Here is a 19,385-nt window from a genome sequence, read left to right as displayed (position 1 = left end):
TAGCTGGGATTATAGGCACCTGCCACCATGCCCATCTAATTTTTGTATTTTTAGTAGAGATGGGGTTTCACCATGTTGGCCAGACTAGTCTTGAACTGCTGACCTGAAATGATCTGCCCGCCTTGGCCTCTCAGAGTGTTGGGATTACAGGTGTGAGCCACTGTGCCCAGCCTCATGCGGAAATTTTTGACTGCTGTAAAAATCCTCTATGCTCCACCCATTCAGTCCTCTCTCCCCTCAACCCCTGGCAACCACTGATCTTTTTTATTGTCTTCATAGTTTGGCCTTTTCCAGAATGTCATATAGTTGGAATGATGTAATATGTAACCTTTTCTGATTGGCTTCCTTCATTTAGTAACATGCATTTAAGTTTCCTCTATGTCTTTTCATGGGTTGATAGCTCATTTATTTTTAGTGCTGAATAATATTCCATTGTCTGGATGTACCACAATTTATTTATTCATTTACCTACTGAAGGACATCTTGGTTACTTCCAAATTTTGGCAGGTATGAATAAACACTGACAACACCAAAAGCTGACAAGGATGTGGAACATCCTCTCTTTCATTGTTGGTGGGAATGCAAAATGGTACACTCACTTTGGAAGACAGTTTGGCAGTTTCTTACAAAATTAAACTTACTCTTACCATAAGATCAAGCAATTTCATTCTTTGGTATTTTCCCAAAGGAGTTGAAAACTTATGTTTACATAAAAACCTGCAGAAGGATGTTTATAGAAGCTTTATTCATAATTGTCAAAGCATTTTTAAAAGTGCCTCCTGTACGTAGAATCCCATTTAGAATATTATGGGTAACATAGAGTATAAAGGCCCACTCTTGAAAGGCTGTCCGCTTAGCTCTAGGTAAGAAGAGATCTGGTTCTTAGCTTTAGGACACTGACTCTGAGGCCACTTTCAATTGGACGCAAGGCAGTGAGAGACTCCGTGTGTTCCAGCTCTGCAGCAGCAGCAGAGGCAACCACAATCTGAGATGCTGCTGATTTCTTCTGTGGGGCTTTGAAAAGCAAATGAATCTTCACAGTATGCTGAGCTTCTACTTTATTGATGATGCAGCTAAGGGGAGTTTGTGGTGCCATTTTGCCAGGATCTTTTGGGGAAAGCATGGGATCAGATTGTGGGATGAGTGCTAAATGACTCCTAAGTGCCAGAAATAATGGTTACTGAATATGCAGTAGTGCTATGTCATTGTTTTGCTGTGTAATTGTTTTGCTATCTTGCTCAGTCCTTGCAACAACCCTGGGAGGTTGGTTCTATTGCTATAATCCCATTTTTCATATGGGGAACTAAGACTCAGAGAGGTTAAGTAACTTGCTCAAGGCCACACAGTAAGTAGCAGAGATATGCCTGTCTGATTTCTGAGCCTATATCCTAACCACAGTACTATACCTCCTTGTTTCATGCGTTTATTTTTTTGAACTCACCAGTTGAGTCTCTGGTCATATCATTTGTTGCTTATTTCTCCCCAACTGCTAGGGATAAATAAGCATTCTCTTATATTCTGGGTTTTTAAGTTGGCATTTAATGCTGACCCATCTGGAATTCATTGCAGTGTATATACATTTCATTTGGTTTTAGTTTTTCTCTTTTGGTCACAAGCCAAATTTAGAATCTCCCAGCTAGCTCAGGTAAAGATGAGCTCACTGTAGGGAAACTTGGTTTGGTAAGGAGTAAGAGATCGCTAAGCAATCCCAGAAGTGGGCCTATAATAATAGGACTAGACCTTAGAGAGAGTAGATCAGACCCAAATGACCATTGCCTAGTTCTGTTTCTGGCACATAATAGGTGCTCAATAAATATTTGTTGAATAAATGCAGCAAGCAGTTGTGTGGTCAGCTATCCAATAAAAGGGGCCAGCAACAGCCCCAGTGGAACCAGAGCCCTTTTGTTTGGCTGGATTAAGGTTTACTAGGCTACTTGAAGGATGCGGCAGTAGCTATACTAGAGCTTCACATCTGTTGTGGAATAGATCTTTGATTTCCCCATGCATCTTCCGCATAGACTCTGAACTTATCCTCAGTGGCTGCAGTAAAATGGGACATATGGATGTCAGGCTGCCCATGGGAACACATTACTGTGTGGTGCTCACCACATCTGTTCTCATGTGAAATGACACTAGAGAGTGACAGCTTCCTACTACAGGACTGACAGCTGTGGGTGTGACAGTATTAGACTTCCTGGTGACAGAGATGCTATAAGGAATAGAGAGCATGGAAGATCTGGATTCAGGTATTGGCTTCGCCATAGCTGTGTGAGTTGGGCCTGATCCTTGGCTTCCCTAGGACTTGGTTTCCTGATCTGTTAAGGGACAAGGTTTGGGCCAAGGTTCTTTCCAGCACTTGAGTCCTATGAGTTGCTAAGTTGGGCCCAAGGTCACAGGGAAAACGAAATGCTGGCATCATACCTGTCTTCCCTTGAAACCCCTGGATAAGTCCAAGCAAGTGGCCCCCTTTGATGGAAGAGAGTTTCCAAAAGCAGAAAGAATCTCAGGGGTTGGGTGGAGCTCTTCCTTTTTCTCCTACCCTAAAGATACTTGGAAGTGAAGTCTAAAATGGTCACCCAGGACTAGTAGGGTGCTGGAGGTAAAGATGCAGAGGGAGAATGTGCAGACAGGCCTGCGGCTCCTGAGTCCAGCTGGTGTTGCCTGTCGGTACACACTCCCCACCTGCCACCTCCAGCTCCTGGCTCATCTCCTCTTTCTGAGCTCTTGATCCTAAGCTGTGTTCTGTTTGTGTCTGTTATGGCTCTGGAGTGAAATGAGCAATTTCTTTTTCTCCAGTTGGAAGCTGAAGGCTGCTTAATATAAGTAATAAAGTCCTCAGTGCTTTGTCCCCTGGGGTCTGTTAACTGCCTGTTTGAAGCAGAAGGCACTACAGCTTGCACAGGATGTGAAGCAGGTTGGAGGTTCCTGTATCTTTGAGCCACCTGAGCTTAAGTCCAGTTTCTTTCTGCTAGAGCAGAGTTACTCAACAGTGGCACTATTAGCATTTTGAGCCAAATGATTCTTTGTTACGGGGTACTATCTTGGGCACTGTAGGATGTTTAGTAGCATCCTTGGCCTCTCCACTAGATGCCAGTAGCATCCTCCTTCCCCCGTTACCACAAACAAAAATGTCTAAACATGGCAATTGTCCCTGTGGGACAAAATCATCCCGGTTAAGGACTACTGTTCTAGAGTTACCACTGCACACATTTAGGCAGCTTGTGATGAGCTAGGCTTTTGAGAATGGTGGTCTTTATTTTTGATTTCACTTCTGACTCACGGAAGACCCTAGGGCAGGTTAATGAGCCTCTCTATAATGGGGACTATGGATTTTCCTTGTTTGAAAAGTAACGTTTGTTGGAGAAAATATAGAAGCAACAGAGAAGTATAAAGAAGAAAAATTTAAAGGATCTGTTGGCATCTCAACCACCAAGAGATAATCAGTATTAAGGTGTATTTTCTTCTTGCATCTTTTCCTGGCGTGTCTCTCTTCTCTCCCACCATACTCATACTCCAAATCAGGATCATATTTTAATATTCGGCAAACTGTTCTTACAAAATATGATTTTTAATGGATGCATATTAGACAATCTTATGAATGCCCCATATTTATTTAATCAACTTTCAGTTGTAGAACATTATTATAACCGATTTTCGGACTACTAGAGATAACACTGAATGACAACTTTGTACATTAATCTTTGTGTGCATCTCTGATTTCCTTAGGTTAATAATTTTGGGGTGAAAGGATAAGAACGTTTTTAAGGCTTTTGATACATGTTATCAAGTTGCCCTCCAGAATGGTTATGCCATTTGACATTAGCAGTGTAGGAGAGAGCCAAATCGGGGCAATCTGTCCTTAAAAGCTCTCTTTGATAGCTCAGGCTTCTACCGAAACTGAACAATCACCATTTTGTTTATAATACTGCACAAGAGCCCTACAAAGCACAGTGGTGGTCTGCTTTCATGTTACAGCTGGGCAGAACATGTACTGATCACAGTGAGTGACAGATAGCACATTTTAGTATTATTGACAGAAATGAGACCGAACACTGGAAGACCCTCAGCAGGTCAAGCCATGAGTTAATGCTTTCTTTTGCCCCAGGAATGGGGCAACATGTGCTAATGGCCCCTTCCTAACTGGTCTTCTGACGGGAGCACTGATTTTTCAGAGCCTTTGACCTAGACGTCTTTGGTATCTAGTTTTCTAGAGTAGGAATCCAGTGGCCTTTGTAGAAGGCATAGAGGATCACATCTAAGGTGAAGTTAGCTGGAAGGAGCTATTTCTAGTGTCAGTGCATCCCTCCCTGCACCCTTCCCTGAACCCTACCCCCTCCTATGCATTTCCCCAAGCTCCAAGATGCATTCTAGGCACTCTTGGCAAATGACATGAGCTTAGACATGAGCTTGAGATGCCTGAGGAGCTGGGGCTAGACTGGGCAACAAAGTGGACACGTGGTAGCTGAGATATTGGCTCCATGCAGTCCTGGACATGACTTTGATGGCCCTGCAGAGAATTTGATGACCACAAGCACTCTTGCCATGGCTATCTCTGTCCATGATTATATTCATTGTGGGGATTGGAAAGTATACAGAGGCTGGCAGTGATGCAGCTAGAGAGACAGGTTGTGAGACCAAAAGTTTGCTTCCTTCTTGTGGAGGCAGACACTGTCAGACAGAAGCATAGTGCTGTGAGTAGAAGCATGACCAGTCTACGTTCATAATGCTGGGGAGGAGGATCAGTGTTGGTTTTGCCACGCTGCTGAGGCGTGAGAGTATGGGGAAGCACCAGCTTCTAGTCCCTGACCACCTTTCTCTGGCAGTGGAACTGAGAGTAGAGGTCTCTGGTAAACTGACAGATGTCATTAATGGCAATGTCAGACCTATTATCAGGTCCTTTGATGTTCACAGGAGGAGCTCTTATATATGGGAAGACAGATACTTAAAGTTTTGGGGCTTTCCCTTTCAAATCCTCACTTTTGACCCCAGGGAGCTCAAGACCTAATAGACATTTTTTAGGGGAGGTGGGGAAATCCACCCAATTCTACATCCCCTAAGAAGATGTCAGGTTCATTCTGTTTTACAGGTGAAGCCAAGGGAAAGATGTTAAGTTACAGAATGGTGTTTAATCAATGGTAGATTTAATATAATCTTTCTTTTTAAACATTTTTTAGAATTAATTTTAGATTCACAGAAAAGCTGCAAAAAATAGCACAGAGAGTTTCTGTACAAACCTTACCCAATTTCCCTAATGTTATCACCTTACATAACCATAGTACAATGATCAAAACTAGGAATTAATATTAGTACAATTCTATTAACTAGGCTATAAGCCTTATTTGAATTTCACAAGTTTTCTATTTGTGTCCTTTCTGTTCCATGAGCCTACCTAGGATCCCATGTTGCATTTAGTCATTATTCCTCCTTTGTCTCTTCTAATTTGTAATAATTTTTCAGTTTTTCCCTGCCTTCCATGATCTTGACACTTTTGACGAGTGTTGATTAGTTATTTTGGAGAATATACTGTACCTCAGTTTGAGTTTGTCTAATGTTTTCTCATTATTGAAGTGAACTTATGCCTTTTTGGTGAGATTAATTCAGAAATGATGCTGTGTCTTTCCCAGGGCATCTTACTGGTGACAATAATCTTGAACACGTGGTTAGGTGGTATCTGCTGAATTTCTCCACTGTAACTATCTTACCCTTTAAAAAATATCTTGGAGGACATACTTTAAGACTGTGCAGATCCTTTTTCTCTTCCAACTTTGGCCACTAATTTTAGCACCCATTGGTAGGTCCTGTCTGCAAAAGTTGTTTGTGGTGTTTGCCTAATGGTGGTTTTCTACTGCCCAAGTACCGTCTACATTGATTAATTGTAGAATACTGTATTGATAGAGCTAGAGAATGATCTTAATAAGACATATCATTCCTTGATGAAGTCTTTACTCAAGAGCAATAGCTGTTTCTAAAATATGATCTGTTTATTTCATACCTGTGTGTATTAGTTTCCTACTAGCACTCACAGAAAATTTGTAAAAATAATACAAAAGGTTCCTGTATACTCACTCACCCAACTTTCCCTAATATTAACATATTACAGAACCACAGTATAATTATCAAAAATAGAAAATTACTTAGTTTATTTAAAGGCCATTAAAATAACTAGGCAAGAGATAATGGTGGCTTGGGCAAGTAGCTAATTTGGGAGGTGATGTGAAGTTGATTCTGGATGTATGTTGAAGGTAGGACTTATAGGATTTGTGAAAGAATTGAATGTGGAGTAAGAGAAGAAAGGAGGAATCCAGGATGGTTTCAAGATTTTTGACTTGAGCAACTGATCTTGCTGTTTTTTGAATTAGGAGAAGACTACAGATGGCATCCAGGGAATTTTTTACTCTAGTGACGAACTCCCCTTTTTAACCACAGTGCTGAAGAAATTACAACAAATTGCTACAATTTAGTGGCTTAAAGCAACCCAGATTCATCATCTTACAATTCTGGAGGTCAGAAATCCAAAATCAGTCTTAGTGGGCTCAAATCAAGGTGCTGGCAAGACTGTGTTCCTTCTGGAGGCTCTATGGGAGAATTTGTTTTCTTGCCTTTTCCAGCTCTTAGAGGTCACCTGCATTCCTTGGCTCCATTTTTCATCTTCAAAACCAGCAGTGTAGTGTCTTCCAACCCCTGTCTCTCTGACTCTAATCATCCTACCTCCCTCCTACAAGGAAACTTGTGATTACAGTGGGCCCACTCAGATAATCCAGTATCCTTAATTTAATCACATCTGCAATGTCCTTTTTGCCCTGTAAGGTAAAATACTTACAGGTTCCAGGAATTATGAGATAAACATATTGGGGAGGGGAGCATTGTTCTGACTACCACGCTCTGCATCTCTTTCTATCTCTGTATGATTACATCTTGTTTTATTTGCATTTCTTTAGTCAGGACTCCCACTGATGAAGTAGCAGCTTGTCTTGAGCATGGTTTTTCTGATCAGTGATCTATATTGGTCAAGTTATGAAGAAGCACGTTTAGTACCTCTTGTGTTGCCAGGCACTGTAGCTAAAAAGGAGAATTTGTCAGTTGATGGGAAAAAAAATTGCCTGAATATCTCTTGTAATCTTCCCCAGTTCAAAAAATGTTAAGACCAGTTATTCAGGTCAAAAATCTTGGAGCCATCTGGGATTCTCCTCTTCTTTCACTCTGCATCCAATCCTTTTACAAATCCTGTACATTCTACCTTCAACATACATCCAGAATCCAACTAGTTCTCATCACCTCCCCAATTATCCACTCGGTCCAAGACACCATTATCTCTTGCCTAGTTGTTTTAATAGCCTTCAAATTGGTCTCTCTGCTTCCACCCTTGCCCCTCTTCAGTCTATTCTGAACACAGCAATCTGACCGACAAATAAAAAAAGCTCATGTGATTCTCCTGCTGTAAACCTCAGAGAGCTTTCTTTCTCACCCAGAATTGATGACTGAAGGGTCACTTGCATGTTTTGGTCTGTGACCTCTCTGACTCCGGCTCCTACCTTCTCCCTTCAGTTCTGCTTTCTCCGACTTGGCCCTTATTGTTATTTTCTGAAACTGTCAGACATGTTCCTGTCTCCAGCTTTTGGCATTTATTGTTCACTCTACTTGGAATATGCTTAACCTAAAAATCTGTGTGGCTCGTTTCCTCACTTCTTTCACCCATTCAAATTCTGCCTTTTCAAGGAGGATTTCCCAGCTATCCTATCTAAAATTGCAACCCTATAACCCTCCCAACCCTACTCTGTTTTATTTTTCACCTCAGCTCTTATCATTATCTGACATCGTATTTACCAACTTTTCTTATGAATGATGTTTACCTCTTTCCACTAGAATTGTAGACTCCAAGAGGACAAAAATTTTTGTCTTTTTTCCCCTGTCACAGCTCTAATATTTATTTATTTACTTTATTATTATTATTTTTTGAGACAGGGTCTTTCTCTGCCACCCAGGCTGGAGTACAGTGGCATGATCATGGTTCACTGTAGCCTTGACCTCCCAGACTCAAGTGACCCTCCTACCACAGCCTCCTGAGTAGCTGGGAACACAGGCTCATGCCACCATGCCCGGCTAATATTTTTATTTTTTGTAGAGACAGGGGTCTCCCTATGTTGCCCAGGCTGGTCTCACACTCGTGGGCTCAAGGAACCCTCCCACTTTGGTCTTCCAAAGTGCTGGGATTACAGGCCTGAGCCACTATGTCTGGCCTCCTTAATTATTTTAATTTTAATTTTAAAAATTTACTATTTTAGAGACAGGATCTCACTCTGACACCAAGGTTGGAGTGCAGGGATCATAGCTAATTGCAGCCTCAAAGTCCTGGGCTTAAGCGATCCTACAGCCTCAGCCTCTCAAGTAGCCAAGACTCCAGGTACACGGCACTATGTCTGGCCTTTTTTTTTTTTTTTTTTGGTAGAGATAAGGTCTTGCTATTTTGCCCAGGCTGGTCTTGAACTCCTGGCCTCAAGGGATCCTCCCGCCTTGCCCTGCCAAAGTGCTGGGATTATACACATGAGCCATCAAGCCCAGCTCACATCTCTACTATTTAGAATAGTGCTTGGCAAATAGCAAGTACTCAATAATTATTTGTGGAATGAATTATATCTGCTTTTATAATTGGGCTATATATTTATCAGTTGCTTCCTGAGGCATATAAGGTACAATGCTATATGTTTTGGAGGATAAAAGATAAGTTAAGACATGACCTGTATTTTCAAATTGCTTATAATTTGGTTAGGGTATGAGATACCCATGTGTGAAAAGAAAACGAATGTTATCACCATCATAAGCTGTAGGTGTGTATTAAATACTCTCAAGTATAGGGCACCGTGGTAGGTAGTAAGGACAAACAAATATGCCAGAAACTATTTCTTCTTTCAAGCTTTTTTAGGCTAGTTATGAGGACACAAAGGAAAACAAGCTCTACCCGACTGCATGAGCCAAGTGCCAAATAAATGGTATGGATACCGATGGGAGATCAGAGGGAGAGGAGTCCAGCAGCAGGCTTCGTGTCACAGGTCTTTTCTGAACTAGGTCTGGAAAATCCAGGGAACTCTGAGAGGTCTGATGTAGCTAGAATATGGGGCGTGAGGGTGGAGAAAAGGCAGAAGACAAGGCTATCAAAGTAGGTCACAGAGAGATCGAGAAGGACCTTGAGTCCTATGTTACAGTTTTATGTCATTCTGTAGGTGGTAAGGAGCCACTGAAGTTTTTGAAGAGGGGGGATTGAAACCATCACATCTGATGTTGACAGAGATGGATTAGAATGGATTAAAGCTAGGGAGAGCAGTTAGGAAGTTCCTATAGGAATGCAGGGAAAAGATGATAAAGGCCTGAAGTACATCAGAAGCTGTAAAAAAGGAAAGAAGTAAAAAATAAATGGATTGGAGAGAGAATTTGAAGGGAGAGTCAGTACATCTAGGTGAGTAATGACAAGTGGGGTAAGAGAACGATTAATTGAAGATGATGCTGAGGTTTCTGCCTTGGGTGATGGGTGGAACAGAGAAAGAAGAGTAGGGCTGGGTGTTGGGGTAAGCAGGAGCAGGGAAGGAGGAGGTGATGTTAGTAGAGATGAGGAGGTCCATGTTAATCATGGGGTAGAGTCTGCCTTTCACCTCCTCCAGTCCCCTGGTGCCTGGCTTATATAATTTGTATGGCTGCTGGGCCAGGAGGGACTGAGTCTGTCCCCAGGGCTGACTCCTGATGCTCCAGGTGAGAGCTGCTCCTCCCACTGCTTTCAGCTTCCAGAGTAATACTGCAGACAAAGCCAATCCTGGCTGCAGCGGGAGGAGGTGTGGTGCCTGGGGAACATTTTCGAGGGCTCCGAAGAGAGCCAGCCGACAGAGAGCAGGAAGGAGGCATGCAATGCCTGAGAGCCAAGTTCAGCTCAGCTCTATTTTGGGTGACAACATTTACAATGTTCCTTCACCCAGAATCATTCCGCCTGCCTGCCCGCCTTCGGTGTTTCCAGCTGATGGATTCTCACTCCTACTTAACAACTGGCTTGGTTCAGGGGCCCCCTGGCTCACCGACTGCTGCCCTTCAGTCCTCTCCCTGTTTGGCAGGATGCCTAAGTCCCTGGGGTGGCCAGAGTGCTAAGCCTGGTCCTCCATGCCTCTGCGGCAGGGAAAGCTGGAAGGGTAGTGCAGAAGCTTGAGGAAGGGAGGGGTGGTACTGCTAAATGCCAGAGTTCAAGCACAGAGGTGTGTAGGCAATAGACTCGCAGTTCTGTGCTTCACTTCCTCTGAAAGACCAAGTTTTAAGGGAGACGATGCCTGATAATGATAATATTTTGTGTTTCCACATATCTTGTCTGAGAACCTCCAGACACAAGATCTAGATTCTGCTGTTGTCTCAGATTACCCCATTAACTGAATCCGTGGGCATTTATAGGTCATTTTTAGGGCTCTGTGGATATCATAGTGTAGAAGAGACCAATGTTGTTTTTTATAATTAAAAACCTAAGAGTATTACACATTCATTGTAGAAAATGCACTTTGGGAGGCCGAGGAGGGTGGATCACGAGGTCAGGAGATCGAGACCATCCTGGCTAACACAGTGAAACCCTATCTCTACTAAAAATACAAAAAATTAGCCGGGTGTGGTCGTGGGCGCCTGTAGTCCTAGCTACTCGGGAGGCTGAGGCAGGAGAATGGCGTGAACCCGGGAAGCGGAGTTTGCAGTGAGCCGAGATCGCGCCACTGCACTCCAGCCTGGGCGACAGAGCGAGACTCCATCTCAATCAATCAATCAATCAATCAATCAATCAATAAAAGAAAATGCATAAAAGTATACAGAAAAGAATAAAAATAACCCATAATCCCATCACTTAGTGAGAGCTCTGACTAATAGTTTGATGTTTCTTCCTGCTTGTTTTCCCCTGAGCATGTCATGTGTGTGTTTGTGTGTGGCACACATGCATGTCAGATTTCCCCAGGCTCCCTCTGGGTGGGTATAGATTGGGGCACCCACCCTCAGCACTGAAATGTTCTCACCCAGAGTGCATTTCCCATATAGTCTGGATAATTTCCCTCCTGTGATTCTCCTTGGATAATTTCTCTCCTGTGATTCTCCTCTTTCAAAAGTGAAACGATGCTCCTTGAAAAGACTGTTCTTCCAGGAGGGACCGATGTTTGGTGGAGCTCAGCATGGAACACTGCACAGTGGGGAAAATGAGACTGAAGCTGTACTATAATCGTTCTTCTTGAGCAATGATTCCAAAGTGCTACCAAGTACGAACAGAGAATGTCTGGTCCCTTCTCTCATTCCGTGAGGGTTGCCGGATAGGGTAATGCAGGCCAGGTTTGCCATTGAGTGAATAACTGGACCTGGTGGATTAATGAGGAGCCTGGTGCATTATGGAGAAAACTTTTCAGAGCAACTTGGCATCCCTTGAGAAAAGATGCCAGGTCACCATAGAACTTCCAACCAGTTTGTAAGCACCAGATTCTCTACTGATATTTTGGGTTGGATTCACCAGAAAGCAGAATCTAATGCAAGAATCGGGTGCAGATAGTTTTTAGAGGTAATTGCAGGAAGCGGGAATGAGGAAACAGCATAAGGGGAATGAGGCAGGGATAGAGGATAAGCTGACATTAGGGTGTATTATTAAGGTTCCTACTGTGTGCAGTGGGGACTCAGTTGCACCAGAACTTCATGAGAATGACACAGAATGCCTCATGGAGTTGTCTGCTTGAAGGATGAGGTACTCCAGCTAGCTTCTGTCCCCCACTGGCTAAGCCTTGTCCTTAGGACAGTGAAGTCCCTAGAGGGTTGTGTGTTTGAGGTGCGACTTTCGAGCAGGAAGTGGATCTGACCACGCATAGGACAGCTGTGCTGAAAGAGGAGGTGGGCCAAGGGGCTTGTGATACAGGGATCAGAGTCTTCTGCTATAATCTAGAAAATTTAGAAGGCTTCTTGGTTTCACTGATTCGAGCAAGTTTTTTCCCTTGTCTTAACTCTTCTTCCTATCTTCCCCTATTCCTATAATTCTCTAGTCTTACCCATATTTCAAGTAACAGTATGGTTCTTTGCCTTGGATGGTAGATAGTGTTTGTTTGTTTATTTGTTTTCAGCCAATTGCAACATTCTGACTCATAATTCTAAGCTCATAATGTTTTCAGACTCGTCAGGAGCAAGCATTGGGCATCTTGAGCACTGACATTCTCTACTTTGGGTGACTAGAGTTCTGTACTTCTTTCAACATCACTAGTAGAGACCAAACTTGGAGAATTCGAGGGAATGAGAAGAGCAGAAGGCGTGAGGCAGGCCATCTTCAGCTGTAGCCCCATGGCTAGATTGGGTCCCAGTTTGGAAGTGGAGCAGATCTTGTGTGGCTTTGGTCTGGGGTTGATCTGCCAGTAGATGCGAACACAGGCTTCCTGAGTACACTTGAGATGGTCACATGGCCGGCCCTCCAGGGCTTTCTTGGCCTTGGGTGGGTCTGGATATACAAATGTTGACCATAACAGAGGCATTTTTGCAGCCTTCTGGGGTTTTGTTCAGAACAGTGTTCTGACCTCCTCTTTTGTGGGGAGTATTGGGATTGGTCTTTCATCTTTCCAGGGTAGAAACTAGAGGCCCAAAGAAGTTAAGTGATTTACCCAAGATGGTGTCATTTTTCACTGGTAACAGAGAGAATTAGAACCAAGGCCTCCTGACTTCTAATCTAGAGTCTTTGACTTTTGACTCTACACCTCCACTCCCACCCCTTCCCACCAACGTAGAAACAGGGTATTTTTGTTCTTTGTTCTATCTCTCACTTTGGACTCCTAGCCAGATTATAACTCTGTGAAGGGAGGACCCAGGTCCCACATACCCCACTCCTCTGAGCCCAGGTCTAGCCAGAGCAAGTGTTTAACAAAAGCTTCCTAATTTACCTAGAGGGGCAATCCTCAGGGCAACTGGCTCCTCCCCTGCTGGAATCCTGACCCATGACCCTCCCTTAGTTCCAAGCTCCGTGGAGAGGGGAACCATGTCCATCTGTGATAGACCTCAGCCTATAGGCAGCAGGCTGGGAAGTTTTACCTTCTTGATAAGCAGGATTCGCATACTGGCTGTTCCCAGGAATTTGCTTCATTCTAGGGCCCATTTAGGGCTAAGTGAGGGTGTCCTTACTGACTCCTGAGCCCTTGGCCCTGGGAGCTGGTTTCTATCTATTTCTGCTATTTGCCAGATTATGCCCCATACAGCAGAGTCAGCTCTGCCATGTCTGTCCTTAGTCTAGGATTGGGCAGTGGTTTCTTCCCTTAACCTTTGGGGGCAGACCTGTATTGCTGACCTTTGCTCTTCCCTCTTTCACTAAAGAGCATATAAAGTACTGTTTGAAGATAAAGGCAGCTTACTACTTAACCCCTTAGAGCCAGCGCTCGCAGACCATGTATCAGATGGTCTTCATAAGATTATTCCAGTTATTCCTGCTGCTCTTTGAGTTATAGTCAGAATTTTGATTGTTTAGGGCCAAAGAGATGAGGCTGGGTCAAAGGCAGAGTGCTGAGCTTTAGTAGTGCCTCTGGGTGGGTAAAGGAAGGGTGGGTTTTTTTCTGGTTCCTCTTTCCCAGTGACTACCCATTAGTCTTAATTAAAATTGCAGGATTTCTCCTCCATGTTCCCCTCAAGCTTTTATTTTTATTTCTATTTTTATTTATTTATTTTGTGTGTGAGACAGGATCTCAGTCTGGTTGCCCAGGCTGGTGTGCAATGGTGCGATCTTGGCTCACTGCAGCCTCGACCTCCCAAGCTCAGGTGATCCCTCCACCTCAGCTTCCTGAGTAGCTGGGACTACAGGCATGGGTGCCACCATGCCCAGCTAACTTTTTGTATTTTTAGTAGAGACAGGGTTTCACTATGTTACCCAGGCTGGTCTTGAACTCCTGGACTCAAGCAATCTGCTCCCTCACCCCTGTCGGCTTCCCAGAATGCTGGGATTATAGGCTTGAGCCACCACATCCGGCCACCCCCTCAGTCTTTTAAATGAAATGATTTAACGAACATTTGAGAGCTAATTACATGTGCCATCATTTTGGGACTAAAAGAGGTAATTGATGTGATCTCTGCCTTCAAGGGTCTTATGGTATACTTGGAGAGACAAGGGGCATATGTGGCAAAGACCACACTAGACAGGTGTGAAGGGCAGGCCTGTTAAGCAAGGCATCAGAGTACTTGGGAGAGAGAAAGCACTTTGGATGGATCTGGTTAAGAGAAGCTTTCTTGGAAGAAATGAGATTTCAGGTCCCTGAAGGTACGTGTTTTCTTTACAACAAGTTTACGGGTATCTCTCTTTGTGGTAAGACTTTATTGCATTCAACAATGACAACAATGTAAGGATCCTGGAGACAAGGTTATTTTGTTCCTAGATGTTCATTATAATATTGTTCATAATAGCCAAAGATTAGGAACAACTTAAGTATCCAGTGATGAGGCATTGGTTAACTAGACTATGGTCTCCCGTATTCCCCATATTGCGGAATATTTTGTAGCCATCACGCATCATTTTTGCAGAAGTTTTTTTATCGACATCAAAGAATTTTCACAATAGGTTGTTCACTGAAAAAAATCAGGTTCCAAAGTAGTATGTACAGTATGAGTCCATTTATATTTGTTAACATAGTAACAAACTAAAACATAGCTTCTTAAAATCTTCTTTTTGCTTACTCATTTTCTGATTTTTGCTACGTGTGCATTAACTTGTAAATAAAATAACTTTCTGTGCATATTCATTCGAGGATGAAATAAATAAATAACTTTCTGATGTTTTCCCTTCTTTTCTTTCTTTTTTCTTTTTTTAGAGACAAGGTCTTGCTCTGTCACCCAGGCTGGAGTACAGTTGTGTGATCATAGCTCATGGTAGCCTGAAATTCCTTGACTCAAGCCATTCTCCTATTTCAGCCTCCTGAGTAGCTAGGACTACAAGCACATGCCACCATGCATGGCTAATTTTTATTTTTTGTGTGTAGAAATAGAGTCTTGCTCTATTGCCCAGGTTGGTCTTGAACTCTTGGCCTCCATAGATCCTCCCTCCTCAACCTCCCAAAGCACTGGGCTTACAGGTGTAAGTCACCATGCCCAGCCCTCCTTTTTTTCAATAAGAGAGTTGGAATGCCCCATAATACCTGTAGGTGGACAAGTCCAGTGGAGTCACATGTCCCTTATTTTGTGGGAAATATTGCCCACAGCTCACTCTGGTCCTCACTTTCTGAAGACAAGTTGGCTTGCTTGAGATAGGATGTACTGGGGAGCCTGCCCACTCCTGGTCTAAAGAGCAATGCCTGGGAGGAAGCCTCTAAGTGCTTCTTCCTTCTAGTTGTGGGAACCTGCATATTTCCCCGGAATGCAGCATCTGGGGCTAAACTGCCCGTCTGCATCTGTGGCAGCTCTATTTTTTTTAAAATCCACTTTCTTCGTACTTTGCATTTTAGTCAGGAAATCGCTGCTGCCCACTGTCTACCTAATTAGAGTACCAGGAAGAAAAAGGTGCTTTTGCCATTCTGAGCCTCTCTGGGAAAAGGTTATGAGACAAGAGTGATAGAATTCATCTTCTTGCGTTAGTGGTGGGGGGCAGGGTCTCTGTTCCCTGAAAAGCTTATTCAGATGACCTATTTGGTCTAGACTCTGTCTGTCTCAGCAATAGCTGTCATCTGAATGTCACTTTAGAAGGTTTGGGTGCTTCCTTTTCCTTCTCTTTCAGCAGGTTTAAGGTTAATGTGTACTATATTACAATTTGAATGCTAATTAGCATGTTTTAAAAGTACCCCTTTTATCACACATTTCCCAAATCTACAACCTTTTATCTCTCCTCATTGCCTCTAGGCTGAAGTTCAGACTCCTCAGGCTGGCCTCCAAGGCCTTTCACATTCTGACCCAACCCCCCTTCACAACCTCCCTCCATCTCCTCATCTTCTTAAAGCCCCTGTAGTTCATCAGAGCCAATCCATCCTTTCACTGGCCCCAAATACATTTGCAGGCTGGCTTCTGCATACCCCTCTCTGAATCACCCTCCTTCCTTTTGTGGAACCCAGTTCTACTCTCCTTTCCTAGGCCAACTCAGTCCTTCCTCTTGAAGTCTTACCCAGACCTCTTGAGTGCACAGTGATTTCTCTTGAGCTCAGCTCTTTTAGCACTATCTTCTATACCAGTCTATACCACTTCATTTGGGATTTAAAAAAGTGATAGTGAAGAACACAACACAAAATTTGCCATCTTAACTATTTCTAAGTATACAATTCAGTAGGGTCATGTGTTTATATTGTTGTGCAACAGATCTTCAGAACTCTTTTATCTTGCAAAACTGAAACTCTATACCCATTAAACAACAACTCCCTATTTCACTTTAGTTGGCATTTTATCCAGAACCACGCTGTGATATCACATATGCTGAACCATTTAATTCCACTAGCTTTCAGTAAGCACCAGTGTTCCAGGTAAGCCACTGATAGATTCTAGGGGAATATGAAGCTGAATAAGACACAGCTACCAAATATGAAGAGTTTGCGATTGTTTTCAAATAAGAGTTTGCCCTTGTATTCATGTGTCTCATGTCTCTAAATAGATGAAATGAGAACAACCTTCTTATGAACCACAACAATTTCTTTTTTTGGAACAAAGCAGAATAAAGTGACTAAATAAATGCAGGTATCATTCTTATGGCACCCAGGATAGAAATGGGCATATACTTACTATGTGTTGTTTGATAATTACATATGCTAATGTAAATGAGTTCCTGGGCTATTTAGGGAATCTGTGTTCTCTCAAATAAATCATACATTTTTAAAAAAGAAAGCAATTGTTCTTTCATTATAATAAGGTTAGTTTTTTATATAGTAAACACAATATGTGCCTGTCAAAGAAGTAAAAAGACAGAAAAGACAGAGAAGCAAAATAACATAAATACCAGTAATAGTGATGACTGCTGTTTACCTTTGGCTTGCATCCTTTCATGTATTTGACCATACGGATTCAGAGACACACACACATGTATTTTTTAACAAAAATAAAATCATATCACTGATACATACTCCTTTTATCAGCTTAACATGGTTTGAATATCTTTACCTGGTCATAGATAATTTCCTGTAATATAATTTTGATACAAGAAACATTTATTGAGGACCTATACTGTCCCAAGAACTAATTTAGGGATACCAAATAAAGCAGTGAACAAGACTTGCATAAAGCTTATACTATGGGCTGGGGCAAGATAAAAATCAAATAAATAAATGGACAGGATAATTCCCGATACTGATAAGGGTTATTAAAACAATGATGTGAGACTGAGTATTTTAGATTGGATGGTCCAGAAAGGTCTTTTGAGGAAGGGAATTTTGAGCTGAGGCTTTAACGATACTAGGGAGCTCCCATGTAAAGATTAGGGAAAAGCATTCCAGGAAGAGAGAATAGCTAATGGCCAAAGCTTGAGAATGAACTTGGCATGTTAGAGAAATCATAAGAAAGCCACTGTGGCTCAAACACAGTGAGGAAGAGGGAAACTGTGTATTAAATCAGAGAGGTAGATGTAGATGAGACTTTTTGTGGGGCTCTTGTGGGCCTCATAGCCCATGGTCAAAATTTTGGATTTTATCCTAATGTCAATGAGAAGCCATTAGAGGGAAATGATATGATCTGATTTGTTTTAGGAAGATTGTTCTCCATAAAGGTAATTTACCTTATTAACAAAAGAGAGAACCTCCCCCTCCCCAGCACACACACACCACACACAAATACAATCATCGCATTGTATTCAAAGAAACCTTGGATAAAAATAACACACAACAGAGGAAAACACCACACAACAAATAATCTGGTGTCTTTACCAAATGGATTGCAACAAGAAAAAAAAAGATGGAGGAACAACCTATAAATCGAAGGAGACCCAAAAGACATACTAAAAATTAGGCAAAACCAAACGGTGTTTAGAGATTCATGGTTGGGCGAGAGAACTATGAGAAAACAGTAAGGAGGTGATTACCAAAAAGTCAACAGAGCAGATATTCTTGGGCAGAAGGAAGGAGGGGCTTACAGCTGGGAAGGGACACATGAGGCTTTTGGCATGGTTGATTTGTCTCCTTTCATGGGTAGTGGTACAAAGGTGTTTGGCTTAGAATAATTAAGTTCTATTTTTAGGCTGTTTTCTATATCCTTGTTATTTTAGCTATGAAAAAGGGTTTTTTAAATCAACAATTATTCATGATAAATGAAATGAAGGGGAACTTCTAACCAACAAGAGCAACTATGAAAACACTAGAGCAAACATCTTTCTCAATCAGGACGTGTTGGAAGCAGTCACTTTAAAACCAGGAATGAAACAAAGGTCCCCCTATCGTCAGTGCAAAAAGATAAGAGAAAGAAATGAGAGACAAAAGAATGAGAAGGGAGGAAATTAAATGGTCATATTGGCATTATTCGTCATTATTTGCATAAAAAACTCAAAACAATACATAGATAAATTATTAGCAGTAATAGGATAATTTAGTCAGTTAGCTTGATATAAGATGAATATGTAAAAGTAATTTACATTATATATACCAACAGCAAACTAAAATACATAATTAAAGAGAAGACACATTTAAAATACTACCAGAGAAAATAAAATACTTAAAAATAAATCTAACAAACGTTGCACGTCTTCTACTTAAAAAATGTGCAATTTCATTAAGAGATATTAAGGGGGCCAGGCGCGGTGGCTCAAGCCTGTAATCCCAGCACTTTGGGAGGCCGAGACGGGCGGATCACTAGGTCAGGAGATCGAGACCATCCTGGCTAACACGGTGAAACCCCGTCTCTACTAAAAAAAACTACAAAAAAAAACTAGCCGGGCGAGGTGGTGGGCGCCTGTAGTCCCAGCTACTCGGGAGGCTGAGACAGGAGAATGGCGTGAACCCGGGAGGCGGAGCTTGCAGTGAGCTGAGATCCGGCCACTGCACTCCAGCCTGGGCTACACAGAGCGAGACTCCGTCTCAAAAAAAAAAAAATAAATAAAAATAAAAAAGAGATATTAAGGGAGTACTAAATAAATCAAGGGAGATAACACATTCATAGATAGGAGAATTTAATATCATAAAGATAGCAATTATCCAATTCTCCCCTATTTGACCTATAGCATTTTTTATGTTACCTGGTAAGGATTTTAAAATACTGAAAAAAGAAAAGTAGGGAGAGAAGATTTGCCTTACCAAATATCAGGACTTATTATTAACTTATAGTAATTGAGGCAATGTGGTTTTGGCACAAGGAAAAACAAATTGACCAGTAAAATATATTAGAAAGCTCAGAAACAGCCTCACATAGATATGGAACTTCTGTAAATGATAGAAGTAGAATGTCAAATCAGTAGGGAAATAAAGAATGATATAGTACATGGA

The 19,385-nt window shown here is 42.1% G+C and overlaps 1 protein-coding gene and 1 long non-coding RNA gene across 12 annotated transcripts in view; both read left to right on the top strand.

The window, feature by feature from the left end:
• The window catches only part of NRG2 (neuregulin 2), a 271,148-nt gene that overhangs the window by 107,885 nt on the left and 143,878 nt on the right, over positions 1-19,385 (top strand). The gene's annotated exons all lie outside the window — the stretch shown is intronic.
• Positions 8,401-17,786, top strand: LOC144329524 (uncharacterized). The gene is made up of 2 exons (XR_013394869.1): positions 8,401-10,628; positions 14,933-17,786. It is a non-coding gene; the product is annotated as an uncharacterized LOC144329524 (long non-coding RNA).

The sequence above is a fragment of the Macaca mulatta genome, chromosome 6 (assembly GCF_049350105.2).
Source record: "Macaca mulatta isolate MMU2019108-1 chromosome 6, T2T-MMU8v2.0, whole genome shotgun sequence".
Lineage (NCBI taxonomy): Eukaryota > Metazoa > Chordata > Mammalia > Primates > Cercopithecidae > Macaca > Macaca mulatta.
The sequence above is the reverse complement of the archived record's forward strand: the minus strand, read 5'-3'. Positions and strand labels throughout refer to the sequence as shown.